The sequence below is a fragment of the Oryx dammah genome, unplaced genomic scaffold (assembly GCF_014754425.2).
Source record: "Oryx dammah isolate SB20612 unplaced genomic scaffold, SCBI_Odam_1.1 HiC_scaffold_14, whole genome shotgun sequence".
Lineage (NCBI taxonomy): Eukaryota > Metazoa > Chordata > Mammalia > Artiodactyla > Bovidae > Oryx > Oryx dammah.
The window spans coordinates 37979312-37994453 of record NW_024070198.1 but is presented as its reverse complement, the minus strand read 5'-3'; positions in this window follow the sequence as shown (position 1 = coordinate 37994453).

Genomic DNA, 15142 nt, shown 5'->3' with positions numbered 1-15142 from the left:
GGGTTTGATCCCTGGGTCGGGAAGATCCCCTGAAGAAGGGCATGGCAACCCATTTCAGTATTCTTGCCTGGAGAAACCCCACGGACAGAGGAGCCTGGTGGCCTACAGTCCATAGGGTCGCAAAGAATAGGACCAGACTGAAGCAACTTAGCATGCACACCACCCATGCAACACTATTCGCAGAAATCTGGTAATTGGCAGAAGGTGCATTCGTTAGACAACTGGATTCAGGTTGATGAAGTGAAGTAAAACCCAACACACATTTCAGCATGTGGGAATTCAGTATTTGCTGCCCTGGTTCAGGCACCTCAGGGGACCCAAAGCCAGAAGACAGCCAGTCCTCCAGAGGGGTCTTGGCCAGCAGGGTCTCAGCCAGTCAAGCACCGATGTTGTTCGAGAACCAGCAGACGGTCCAAGTGCCAGAGCAGAGGCAGAAACAGAGTGCCAGGAGAATGTGTGGGAGGAAGAGATGGATTCTACCCCGGGGCATCTGGGGAGCCTTCTTGGAGAAGAGGGATTCACAACAGAGTATTAAATCAGATTTAATCTTTGATCTTCGAAGACAGAGTGTTAAATCAGATTAGTTAACACTAAAAAGTATGTCTCTTACAAGGACACTCTCCCTGGCTTTGGGGGCCACTCCAATTCAGCACCATCTCATCTTCATCCTTAATTACCTCTGCAGGGACCCTATTTCAAGATAAGGTCACATTTTGAATTCCTAGGTAGATACGAGTTTTTGGAGGAGGCTAGTCAACCCACTACAGTTGCCAGTGATGAAGTCTTACAGATTTCACCAAATGTAGAGTTTCTGCTTTCTCTTCAACTGTCAGATCTGGCCCTGGTGGTCTGCAATAGGCCGGTCAGAGGGACAGCTGGTCTTTTCCCAGGTCTGCCCTCTCCAGGTACCAGGTGCCCTGCTCAGTTCTTCACCTGCCCGAGCCCTGCTTTAGTTCAGGTGGAGCCGTCACAGGGCCTCTGTGTGGCTGGAATCTGCTTCCTCTTTTCCCAGCTCCTTCCTAACGCCTTCTTCATAAGGCACATTCATTTATTCTATGCATGAACTACTGGTTAACAGTATTTATCTCCAGAGTCACAAATATTAGATTCCAAGAAGGCAATGGCACCCTACTCCAGTACTCTTGCCTGGAAAATACCATGGATGGAGGAGCCTGGTAGGCTGCAGTCCATGGTGTTGCTAAGAGTCGGACACAACTGAGCGACTTCACTTTGACTTTTCACTTTCATGCATTGGAGAAGGAAATGACAACCCACTCCAGTATTCTTGCCTGGAGAATCCCAGGGACAGAGGAGCCTAGTGAGCTGCCATCTATGGGGTCGCACAGAGTCGGACACGACTGAAACGACCTAGCAGCAGCAGCAGCAGGGACACCGAATTGAGACCCACGCAGCATCAAAAATGCAGTGTGTGTTTGTTAGTTGCTAAATCGTATTCGACTTTCTGCAACCGCATGGACTGTAGCCCTCCAGGCTCCTCTGTCCATGGGATTCTCCAAGCAAGAATACTGGAGTGGGTAGCCGTTCCCTTCTCCAGGGGATCTTCCAGACCCAGAGATCAAACTCAGGTCTCCTGTGTTGCATGCAGATTCTTTATTGTCTGGGCCACCAAGGAAGCTGCAGGTCAGGTGATGGACAGCCCTGGGACACAGGACAAGGAGGGAGGGTGTAGGCTCCCAGACCAGGCAAGCCATGCAGCTCCTGCTCTGATCCCTCTGTGGTCTTAAATGAGTAACTCAGTTTTAGCTAGCCTCAGTTTAACACCTGTGATATGGGTATAATAATAGTTCCCTTCAACGTTGTGAGAACTTGAAATACTGTGTGTAAAGTGCCCGGCAGAGTGCTGGCATGCAGTAGAGTCTTAATAAATATCTGGTGAATAAATGATACATGAACTTGTCTGAACTTGGAATCACTTCCAGCTAAAATAGGCTAAATAGTTGAGGTGCAAATGATAGTATCCAAACCACACTGAAGAAATCAGAAAAGAAGGTGATAGAATATTCCAAGAAAGATGCTTCTTGGCCCTGCAATGCAATAAACTATGCAGTTTTCTCAGTCAAAAGGGAATTCCCTCCAAGATAAGTAAGTGGTAATTCCAGAAATAGTAATAATGACAAACCTTAATGGTTATCCCAATAGATGTAACATTTACATAATTAGGGAGCAAAGTAAGATTTTTTTCCAACATCTAGGATAGCATTTCCAATTGTGTGTGTTCTAAAAGCAGTTAATATTAACAGGTGTTCTGTGAAAAAAGAGTTTCTGGTTAAACAGTTTGGAAAAATATTCAAGTATTAAAGTTTTCTCTGCAGCAGGAATTTCCAGAGCCTTTACTCTGTTACTATGAAGTATGGATTTCCTAAATGAGTATAGAGCATGGAGTATTTCCCAGATGTATTTGGGCAGAGAAAAACCACCTCCTCCCATCTCTTTTTTTGGGACTAGCAAGGCATAGAGCCCAGCACTGGGAAAACACATCATACTTTCTGATGAGTACTGTCCCCCCCGACCAAATTCTAGGTATTTTTGTAGGTTTCAGGAGGGCTCTAGCCCTGATTAGAAATGGCTGGCTGCACAGTCTGGGATTTTCGGTTATTAGATGACAGGCTAAACAAAGGGCTATGGGAGGAAAGAAACTGGGCCCTGAGCCTATCTGAATGAAGTCACCTTTAAGGCAACTGATCAGAGATTCCTGAAGGCAGCCTACAGACTGCCCAGAAAGGAAGGGATGGGGAGAGCCAGGGCAAGAGTCCAGCTTCCCCACATGGACTCCTACCTCCAGGAGTCCAGGAGGTTCCAGGACCTCCAGGCCCAAATCTCATTTTCAGAGGACCTTCCAGCTAAAGTGCTGGAACACAGAGAAGGCTTCCTGGGTCTAGGGGTTGGAGATGGCCTGTTCCTGAAGCTGTCACCTTCAGGCTCCTTATTTCTCTGCCACTAAACCCCACCAGCAGACTCTGCCTGGTAACCCCCCACCCATCAAGACTCGAGAGCCCAGGCAAAATTTATCAGCCTTAGGGTTTAAGCCTTAGGTTCTACCTCTAAGCCATTCTTTTTTGTTGATTAACTTATTTTTATTTGCTTATTTTTGGCTGCACTGGGTCTTTGTTGCTGTGTGCGAGCTTTCTCCAGTTGCAGCAAGTAGGGGCTCCTCTCTAGTTGTGGCGCTCAGTCTTCACATTGTGGTGGCTTCTCGAGTTGTGGAGCACAGGCTCTAGAGCGCGGGCTCAGCAATTGTGACGCATGGACTTAGTTTCCCCCTGGCATGTGGAATCTTCCCGGACCAGGGATCGAACCCATGTCCCCTGCATTGGCAGGCAGATTCTTAGCCTTTGCACCACCCGGGAAGTCTTCTTTAAGTAATTCTTTACAATTCCTCTCCTCATATCTCTTGGCATTCAGTCACAATTCTCTCCTAGCTGCGAAGGAGGCAGGGAAATGAGTCTTTTACCTGCGTGCCCTTGTGTCTGCCTGAAAAAATCAGTGCTGTCTTAAGAAAAACGATGGGGATACTGGGAGGATACGTGCATGCTAAATTGCTTCAGTCATGTCTGATTCTTTGCCACCGTATCGACTGTAGCCTGCCAGGCTCCTCCGTCCATGGGATTCTCCAGGTAAGAATACTAGAGTGGGTTGCCATGCCCTCCTCTAGGGATCAGGATCCATCCTAAGGATCAAACCTGCGTCTCTTATGTCTCCTGCATTGGCAGACGGGTTCTTTACCACTAGGGTCACCTGGGAAGCCCACTGGGAGGATACTGGGAAGTAACTAACAGTCTGCTGCAACATCCTTATTTAACTTTGGACAAGACACTCTTTTTGTTCATTTATTTTTTTATTAAAATTCCATACATGCTCATGGATGAAAATCTGAAAAATGTTGGCAATTTTCAAAACCAGAAGCATTATTGGTGACACTATCCTGCTTCTTGGCGATAACTATTATTAGCTGTGTATATAAATGTTCCCTCCCGCTGCTGCCCAATTTTGAGGTCATATCTTAAATTTGATCTTCCATCCTTCTTTTTCACCATATTTTTGCATGTCATTGAAAACCTTTCACAAGTATTTTTTTTTTTAACAATGACAAGAAATGTATCATATGGCTGGAATTATATGTACTTAGTTAACCTCTAATGGTTATTGAAATTGTTAGCAATTTTTATTATTAACAATAAAGAACATTTCCTGGGTTTTGACCTCATTTTGGATGATTTCCTCAGGGTTTATTCCTAGAAGTGAAATTACTGGTTCACATGGGCTGAACTTTGAAAGTTTCTTGAATACACAATGTCAAATTGCTTTCCTGAAAGCTGATTCACCTCACTTCCTCCAGGATTGAGAACAGATACAGGTTTTAAAAAATGTGTTGGCCTTTACTTTTGTGATGGTGGTGATCAACTGATTGTTGAAAAATCCTCCTCTCTGCCCTGTTATCTACCTGGCGTTCTGCAACACAGCTGACGTCTTTGTGCTGTAGAAAGGATGGGGGCCATGGGTACTGTAGCCCACAGAGCAGGCAGGTTCCAGGTTCTCATTAATGTTCCAGAGAGATCTTTGGCCACAGTCCTGTGCCCAATGTGTGGGACGATGCTGATCGTCTCATCGATATGATGGTTTCCACCCTTCTCCAAGTTTTCCTGCCTCTCTTTGTCCCCCGGCTGGTTCTTTGAGAGCTCTGATCACCAGAGGAGCGATTAAAGACGACTGCTGCAATCCATTCTGTCCATTCAGAAGGGTCAGTTTCACGGGCCTTAGTTCCTTCTGTCCCCAGTTGATGCTGTGGTCACCAGCTCTTTAGGAGGTGGACTTGAGGCCAGTCTTTGGGGCTATAACAGACACAGGGTCAGTTCTCCATTCATGACAGCTGGAGCAGCTGTCAGAGAAATCTGGATAGGAGACAATCAAAGAAAGCTAATGCTTTGCCTTCTGCAAGTCTGAAGAGGAGAGCTCTCTGCCTTTGCTTTTCAAAAAAGGAAATATTAAAAAGATCTTTAAAAAACACTTTAGAGCAGGGCTTCCCTGGTGGTTCAGTGGTTAACAATCTGCCTCACAATGCAGGGGACACTGGTTTGATCCCTGATCTGGAAAGATCCCACATACTGCGAGGCAGATAAGCCCGCAAGCTGCAACTGCTAAGCCTGTGTGCCACAACTACTAAAGCTCACACTCCTAGAGCCTGTGCGCCACCTCAAGAAAAGCCACAACAATAAGAACATCAATGAAGACCCAGCACAGCCAAAAAAAAAAAAAAAAATTTTAGAGCAGCTTAAGATTTACAGCAAAATTGCCAGAATAATAGAGTTCCCAGGTACCCACAACCAGTTTCCCCAATCGTTAACACCTTACATTAGTATGTTACACATTTGTCACATTGCACGAATAATGACTGACACTTTATCACTAACCAAAGTCCATACTTTATTCAGATTTCCTTTGTTTTTTACCAAATGTCCATTTTTCTCTTCCAGAATCCCATATTGGAAACCATGTTTTATTAGTTACCATATCTCCTTAAGCTTCTCTTGGCTGTGATAGCTTCTCACATTTTCCTTGTTTTGGATGCCTTTGACAGTTTTTAAAATAATTTTATTTATTGGTTTTTATTTTTGGCTGTGCTGGGTCTTTGTGGCTGCGCTGGCTTTTCTCTAGCTGTGGGGAGCGGGGGATACTCTCTAGTTGGGTGTGCAGGCTTCTCATTTTGGCGGCTTCTCTTGCGAAGTACGGGCTCTAAAGGTGCGTGCGCTTCGGTAGTTGCGGCTCCCAGGCTCTATAGCACAGGCTTGGTAGCTGTGACGCACGGGGGTTGGCTGTTCCACAGCATGCGGGATCTTCCTGCACCAGGAATTGAACTGCTGTCTCCTGCATTGGCAGGCAGATTCTTCACCACTGAGCCACCAGGGAAGCCCAGCTTTGACCATTTTGAAGAGTACTGGTCAGCTGTTTTCAGGCTTCCCTCATAGCTCAGTTGGTAAAGAATCTGCCTGCAATGCAGGAGACACGGGTTCGATTCCTGGGTTGGGAAGATCCCCTGCAGAAGGAAATGACAACCCGTTTCAGTATTCTTGTCTGGAAAATCCCATGGACAGAGGAGCCTGGCAGGCTACCATCCATGGGGTTGCAAGAGTCGGACACAACTTAGCTATTTTGTAGAATGTCCCTCAGTTGGGATTGTCAGTTCCTCCCTCACCTCCCTTGGTTTTAGGGAGGAGAACCACACAGGTAAACAGCCATTCATATCAAGGGTGTATGTTATCAGCATGATAGCATTGTGGCTGTTAACCTTGATCAACTGGCCTAGGTAGTGTTTGTAGGCTTCTTCCCTGTAGAGTGACTTTCCCTCCTCCTTTTCTGAATGTGCTCTGTGGTTGGAAGTTATTATGTGTAGCCTGTACTTATAGACTGGGAGTTAGCCATTTCCCAGAGAGCAAAGTATTTATATAAGTTATTTGGAATTCTTTTGCATGCAAGATTTGTCTGTTCTTCCCCATTAATATATTTGTTATTTGTTCATTTCTTTATATCATTGTGGGTTCTTGGGTTCCTTTTGCACGAATTACGCCTGTATGTTTTTATAACAGTTTTGTTGACATTCACCACACAATTCATCCATGTAGGGTTTCCCTGCTGGCTCAGACAGTAAAGCGTCTGCCTGCAATGCGGGAGACCTGGGTTCAATCCCTGGGTTGGGAAGATCCCCTGGAGAAGGAAATGCAACCCACTTCAGTACTATTGCCTAGAAAATTCCATGGACTGAGGAGCCTGGTAGGCTATAGTCCATGGGGTCACAACAGAGTCGGACACGACTGAGCGACTTCACTTTCACTTTATTGACATTCACCACACAATTCATCCATTTAAAGTATTGTTTGTTTAGTCATGTCTGATTCTTTGGGACCTCATGGACTGTAGCTCACCAGGCTCCTCTGTCCATGGGATTTCCTGAGCAAGAATACTGGAATGGATTGCCATTTCCTTCTCCAGGGGATCTTCCCAACCTGGGGCTCAAACCCATGTTTCCTGCATTGGCAGGCAGATTCTTTACTGCTAAGCCCCCTGGGAAACCCATTTTTGTTTTTGTACAGTCGGTAAGTTGTATCCAGATCTTTGTGAACCCGTGGACTGCAGCACTCCAGGCTTCCCTGTCCTTCACTAATTTCTGGAGTTTGCTCAAACTCATACCCATTTTAGAGCCTATGTAAAGTATACAGTTCAGTGTTTTTTTTAGTATACCCAAGTGTGGGTCAGGGCAGACATTGAATCATTTCCTCATCCAGGGCAGCAGCTGGTGTCAAATAAACCTGGACATGAGACAACAAAGAGAGTTGAGACAACTGGAGCCACAACAACATTAGAGTATTTTTTCACTGCAAAAAGTACTTTTGTCACCCCATAACTGAAAGAGATGGGAATACCAGACCACCTGACCTGCCTCTTGAGATACCTATATGCAGGTCAGGAAGCAGCAGTTAGAACTGGACATGGAACAACAGACTGGTTCCAAATAGGAAAAGGAGTACATCAAGGCTGTATATTGTCACCCTGCTTATTTAACTTATATGCAGAGTACATCATGAGAAACGCTGGGCTGGAAGAAGCACAAGCTGGAATCAAGATTGCCAGGAGAAATATCAATAACCTCAGATATGTAGATGACACCACCGTTATGGCAGAAAGTGAAGAGGAACTAAAAAGCCTCTTGAGGAGAGTGAAAGAGGAGAGTGAAAAAGTTGGCTTAAAGCTCAACATTCAGAAAATGAAGATCATGGCATCTGGTCCCATCACTTCATGGGAAATAGGTGGGGAAACAGTGGAAACAGTGTCAGAGTTTATTTTTGGGGGCTCCAAAATCACTGTAGATGGTGACTGAAGCCATGAAATTAAAAGACGCTTACTCCTTGGAAGGAAAGTTATGCCAACCTAGATAGCATATTGAAAAGCAGAGACATTACTTTGTCAACAAAGGTCCGTCTAGTCAAGGCTATGGTTTTTCCTGTGGTCATGTATGGATGTGAGAGTTGGACTGTGAAGAAGGCTGAGCGCCGAAGAATTGATGCTTTTGAACTATGGTGTTGGAGAAGACTCTCGAGAGTCCCTTGGACTGCAAGGAGATCCAACCAGTCCATTCTGAAGGAGATCAGCCCTGGGTGTTCTTTGGAAGGAATGATGCTAAAGCTGAATCTCCAATACTTTGGCCACCTCATGCAAAGAGTTGATTCATTGGAAAAGACTCTGATGCTGGGAGGGATTGGGGACAGGAGGAGAAGGGGACAACAGAGGATGAGATGGCTTGGATGGCATCACCAACTCGATGAGTTTGAGTGAACTCCGGGAGATGGTGATGGACAGGGAGGCCTGGCATGCTGCGATTCATGGGGTCGCAAAGAGTCGGACACGACTGAGTGACTGAACTGGACTGAACTGAACCATTATCAGGACTTCCCTGATAGCTCAGTTGGTAAAGAGTCCACCTGCAATGCAGGAGACCCCGGTTCGATTTCTGAGTCAGGAAGATCCGATGGAGAAGGGATAGGCTACCTACTCCAGTATTCTTGGGCTTCCTTTGTGGCTCAGCTTGTAAAGAATTCACCTACAATGTGGGAAACCTGGGTTCGATCCTTGGGTTGGGAAGATCCCCTGGAAAAGGAAAAGGAAACCCACTCCAGTATCCTGGCTCGGAGAATTCCATGGACTGTATGGTCCATGGGATCACAAAGAGCTGGACACGACTGAGCGACTTTCACTCACAACCATTAACAGCTACTCTTCACTTGCTCTCAATCCCCCTAACTTTAGGCAGCTAATCATCTACTTTCTGTCTTCATAGATTTGCTTATTCTGGATGTTTCATATTGAAGGAATCATACAATATGTGATCTTTTGTGATGAGCTTCTTTCACCTCTGTTTTCAAGTTTCATCCATATTGTAGCTGGTATCAGCACTTCATTTCTTTTTATTGCCAATTGTATTCCATTGTATTGTTATACCCCATTTTATTTATCAGTTCATCAGTTGATGGATATCTGTGTTATTGCCATGTTGGGACTACTTTTTAAAATTTATTTATTAGTCTTATTTGGCTTTGTTAGGTCTTAAGTGGAGCATGTGGCATCCGGTTCCCCAACCAGGCATTGAACTGAGACCCTTTGCATTTGGAGCATGGAGTCTCAGCCATTGGACCACCAGGGAAGTCCCCATTTGGGGGCTATTTTGAGTAATGCTGCTATAACCTCTCATGTATAAGTCTTTGTGTGGATATTGGCTTTTAATTTCTCTTGAATATATAACTAGGAGTGAAATTGCTGAGGAGTGAGTGTAAAGAGGCATCTTATTGTGGTTTGGGTTTGCGTTTCTCTGATGGCTAATGATATTGAGTATCTTTTAATGTGCTTATTGGCCATTTGTATGTCTTTGGAGAAATGTCTATTCTGATCTTTTTCCAGGTTATAATTGGGTCAGTTGTCATTTTATGATTGAGCTGTATAGGTACTTTGTATATTCTAGATATAAATCCCTTATCATGGATATGATTTGCAAATATTTTCTTCCATTCTTGGAACTGTCTTTTCATTTTCTTGATATTATGCTTTGAAGTACGATGTTTTATACTTTGATGAAATCTAATTCATCTTTTTTTCCCTTTTGTTGCTAGTAGTTTTGTCATCATACTTAAGAGACTATTGCCTAGTTCAAGGTGATGAAGACATATGTCTATATTTTCATCTACGAGTTTTAGTTTTAGCTCTTACATTTAGGTCTTTGATTCCTTCTGAGTTAGTTTTTGGTTATGATATGAGGTAGGAGTCCAATTCCTCCCTTTGTATGTAGATATGCAGTTGTCCCAGAACCATTTTTTTGAAGGCACCAGTTTTTCCCATTGAATGATCTTGGCACCCTTGTCAAAAATTAATTGTCCGCAAACAAAAGTGTTTATTTCTCAACTCTCAAATCTATTCTACTGATCTAAACATTTATCGTTATGTTAGTATCACACTGTGTTGGTTATTGTAGAACTGTCGTAAGTTTTTGAAATCAAGATATCTGAATCCTCAACATTATTTTTATTTGTTTTTATTTTTCAAGACTATTGTGACTCTTTGAGGTCCGTTTAATTTCTGTATGAGTTTTAAGATATGCTGGTCAATTCTGCAAAGAAGGCAGCTGGAATTTCAATAAGAGATTGTGTTGAACCTGTAAATAACTTTGAAGAGTATTAAAAGTATTATCATCTTAAGAGTAATAAATCTGGTCCATGAACATAGGATATCTTTCTATATTATATATAAAAGATATATATATAGTTGTGACGATGTCACGTGACTTGAGGGATCCTAGTTCCCCAGCAGGGATTGAACCCAAGACCCAGGCAGTGGAAGCATGGAGTCCTAACTCTTGTACCACCAGGGAATTCCCACAGATTATATTTTTATTAAAACATTCTTTCATATATGCATTTGGTATTTTGTAATTGTCATCATTCACATGTTATAATTTCTAAAATTTGTTCCCTTTGATATGAATTGAGAATGTGAGGTGTCACTTTAATTATGAATATCTGAATATTTGTTCTGTGATACCAGCTAGGAAATCACACAAAAAGAGTGCCTAACAACATGTATATATCCTTATAGTCTACCTGCTTAATTCAACGTGATGCAGCCCAAGAGTCAGAAGGCGTCTCCTATGGCAAGAGTCTCACCTACAGAATTATGGAGCCAACAAAGCTTATGTCCTGAGAGCACATTCCATGTGCTTCTATTGTCTGAGTAAAAGGCTCACTCGGAAAAAGTTGGAACTTTACCAAAATTGGATTTTTCCTAACACAAGAGTATTGCCTTGAGTCATCCTTCTTGCTGCACTGTTGAATTAAAACCCTTGGTGAAGCAATAAGCCCTGGAAATTGTTAAGCTGTTTTGTGCCTTGGAGGAAAATTTAAGAATTAAAACAATGCCTCTGTCAAGTGTCCTCATTCACTCCAGAATCATTAAAATCTAGCCCAACATTTGGAAGCAGATTTCGCAGACATTGTCATTTTCCATTGCCTTGCATTGGGATGACAGTACTGATATCTTTTAGTAGAACCGGGTCCTGACGGCATCTGTTATCTGCACAAGGACAGCATCAAAGAAAGATTCCTATTTTCTGAGCCTGTTTGGAAGGTTCAGAGACCTCCTGCGCTTTTTAATTTTTTTAATCAAACATTTAATTTTGAGATGAAGGTAGATTTACATGCAAGTTTTATTGTTATTTATCTTTATTTATAACTGCTCTACAATGTTGTGTTGTAGTTTCTGCTGTACGGGGAAGTGAATCAGCTGTATATGTACATGGGTCCCCTTCCTCTTGGACCTCCCTCCCACCCCTCCCATCCCACCCATCTACGTCATCACAGAGCATCGAGCTGAGCTCCCCGTGCTAGACAGCAGGTTTGCACTAGTTATTTATTTGACACGTGACAAAGTGTCAGACACGACTTAGCGACTGAGCAACAGCAACAACAAAGTGTGTGTGTGTCAATCCTAATCTCCCAGTGCATCCCAGTTTTGAGAATTAATAGAGTGATCTCTTCTATGCTTTATGTATTTTCCCCCTATGGTAACAGCTTGTAGAACCATAGTACAATATCACCACCAGAATATTAAGATTCATATGAGCAAGATACAAAATATTTCTATCACTCACAAGGAGCTCTCATTCTTGCTCTTTTATAGTTATATCCACTTCCCTCCTACCCGCCAATTTTTGTCATTTTAAGAATGTTATATAAGTGGAAACATGATAGTTTGTGACCTTTCAGAATTGACTTTTTTTTTTCATTCAGAATAATTCTCTGAAGATTCATTCATTCGTGCTGTTTATATTAATATTTTGCTCCATTTTATTAAGTAGTATTCCATACTGTGTACCATAGTTTAACCATACATCCGTCAAAGAACATCTGGATTGTTTCTACTTTTGGCAATTATGAATAAAGCTGCTAGAAACATTCGTGTACAGGTGTAAGTGTTGCCATAAGCCTCCATTTCTTTGAGATAAATGCCCAGGAGTGTATGTGTTGGGTCACGTGGTAGTTGCAAGTTTAGCTTTGAAGAAACTGTATAAAGTGTTTTCCAGAGTGACTCTACCATTGTGCATTCCCACCAGCAACATGGTGTAAGTGACCTATCTCTGTATCCTTGTCAGCATTTGGTGGTGTTTTTATTTTTTATTTTAGTCATTTCATAGGTTTGTAGTGATGCCTCATTGTTTTAGTTCCATTTTGACTAATGATAATGAACATCTTTTTATGTGCGTGTTTACCACTGTATACTCTCTTTGATGAAATATCTTTTTTTGCCTTTTGTCCATTTAAAAATTAGATTGCCTTTTTAACCCTAGTTTTTTTAAAAAAAATATATTCTAGACACTGGTCCTTTGGGGAATATGTATTTTGCAAATGTTTCTTCTATAGCTTGTGTTTTTATCTTCTTAGTTTAGTTCAGTTCAATTGCTCAGTCGTGTCCGACTTTGTGACCCCATGGACTGCAGCATGCCAGGCCTCCCTGTCCATCACCAACTTCCAGAGTTTACTCAAACTCATGTCCATTGAGTCAGTGATGCCATCCAACCATCTCATCCTCTGTTGTCCATTTCTCCTCCCACCTTCAATCTTTCCCAGCATCAGGGTCTTTTCAAAGGAGTCAGTTCTTTGCCTCAGGTGGCCAAAGTATTGAGATTTCAGCTTCAGCATCAGTCCTTTCAATGAACATTCAGGACTGATTTCCTTTGGGATGGACTGACTGGTTGGATGTCCTCGCTGTCCAAGGGACTCTCAAGAATCTTCTCCAACACCACAGTTCAAAAGCACCAATTCTTTGACGCTCACTTTACTTTACAGTCCAACTCTCACATCCATACATGACTACTGGAAAAATCATAGCTTTATTTTCTTTACAGGGTCTTTTATGGAACAAAAGTTTTAAATTTTGATGAACTCAAGTGTGTCAACTTTTCTCTTTTGGTATCAAATCTAAGAGTGGTTTGCCTAGCCCTAGATCTCAAAGATTTTCTCCTATTGTTTTTCCTAAACGTTTTACAGTTTTATGTTTTGTACTTAAGACCATAATCCTTTTTTTTTTTTTTGCAATGGAAACAGAAGCCTCCCTGTCATACAATTTAAAAAATTTTTATTTTTATTTCAAAATTATTATTATTAGGTTTTGGCTGTGCTGAACAGCACGTGAGTGAAGTCGCTCAGTCGTGTCCGACTCTTTGCGACCCCATGGACTGTAGCCTACCAGGCTTCTCAGTCCACGGGATTTTCCAGGCAAGAGTACTGGAGTGGGTTGCCATTTCCTGCTCCAGGGGGAACAGCATGTGGGATCTTATTAATAGTTCCCTAACCAGGGATCAAACCCATGTTCCCTGCATTGAAAGGGAGTCTTAACCACTGGACCTGCAGAGAAGTTTCCCCACGATCCATTTTGAGTTCATTTTTATGTAAGGTATATAAGATTTAATAAGATTTTTATATAAAGTATATGAGATTTAATGCTATTTTTGTAGAGATGTGCAACTGCTCTAGCATCATTTAAAAGACTATCTTAAAATAAATAAACAAATGGCTGTCTCCCTTTCATCAAAATGCTTTTGCCTCTTCGTCAAAAATCCGATGGCTGTATTTGTGTCAGTGTGTTCCTGGGTTTTCTATTTTGTTTATTAATTTGTGTGTGTACCCTTCCACCAGTGTCACACAGTGTGGAATGCAGTAGCTTTTTTCTCTTTCAGAACTGTTTTTGTTCTTACAGTTCCTTTTCTTTTCTATATAAACTTTAGGAGAAAAGGGAACCCTCTTACACTGTTGGTGGGAATGCAAACTAGTACAGCCACTATGGAGAACAGTGTGGAGATTCCTTAAAAAACTGGAAATAGAACTGCCGTATGACCCAGCAATCCCACTGCTGGGCATACACACCGAGGAAACCAGAACTGAAAGAGACACGTGTACCCCCGTGTTCATCGCAGCACTGTTTATAATAGCCAGGACATGGAAGCAACCTAGATGCCCATCAGCAGACGAATGGATAAGAAAGCTGTGGTACATAGACACAATGGAGTATTACTCAGCTATTAAAAAGAATACATTTGAATCAGTTCTAATGAGGTGGATGAAACTGGAGCCAGTTATACAGAGTGAAGTAAGCCAGAAAGAAAAACACCAATATAGTTCACTAACGCATACATATGGAATTTAGAAAGATGGTAATGATAGCCCTGTATGTGAGACAGCAAAAGAGACACAGATGTATAGAACAGTCTTTTGGACTCTGTGGGAGAGGGAGAGGGTGGGATGATTTGGGAGAATGGCATTGAAACATGTATAATATCATATAAGAAACGAATTGCCAGTCTAGGTTCGATGCAGGATACAGGATGCTTGGGGCTGGTGCACTGGGATGACGCAGAGGGATGGTATGGGGAGGGAGGTGGGAGGGGGGTTCAGGATTGGGAACACATGTACACCGTGGCAGATTCATGTTGATGCATGGCAAAACCAATACAATATTGTAAAGTAAAAAAAAAAAAGAAATAACCTCTGTATCTACAAAAATTCTTGCTGGAATTTTAAAAGTAATTGTATTAAATCTGTATATCAGTTTGGGGAGAACTGATATCTTTTATTGTATTGAGTTTTCCAGCCTGTGAACATGGTGCGTCTCTCTATTTAGAGATTCTTTTACTTCTTTAATCAGCATTTTGTAGTTATGCACATGCAAGTCCTGTCAATATTTTGTTAGATTTATGCTCAAGTATTTCACTTTTGGGGAGCAATTTAAAATGATACCATATTTTTTATTTCAGTGTCTACATGTTCATTCCAAGTATATAGAGATAAAATGAAATTTTTGATTTATATAGATTTTTATATCAATTTTGTAAAACAGAAAATGCTTATGTACATTTCTTTAAAAAGATTTATGAGATGCAACAAAGTATTTGTTTCTATCCCTGATAAAATGTTTGGTGAAATTTTTCCGTGTTTTCTATAATAAGTATTCTTTTACTTACACACAGACATATATTTTGGCTTATTGAAACAATGAAAAGTCATTTTATTAGGAAAGTAGGCTTTGGTCCCTA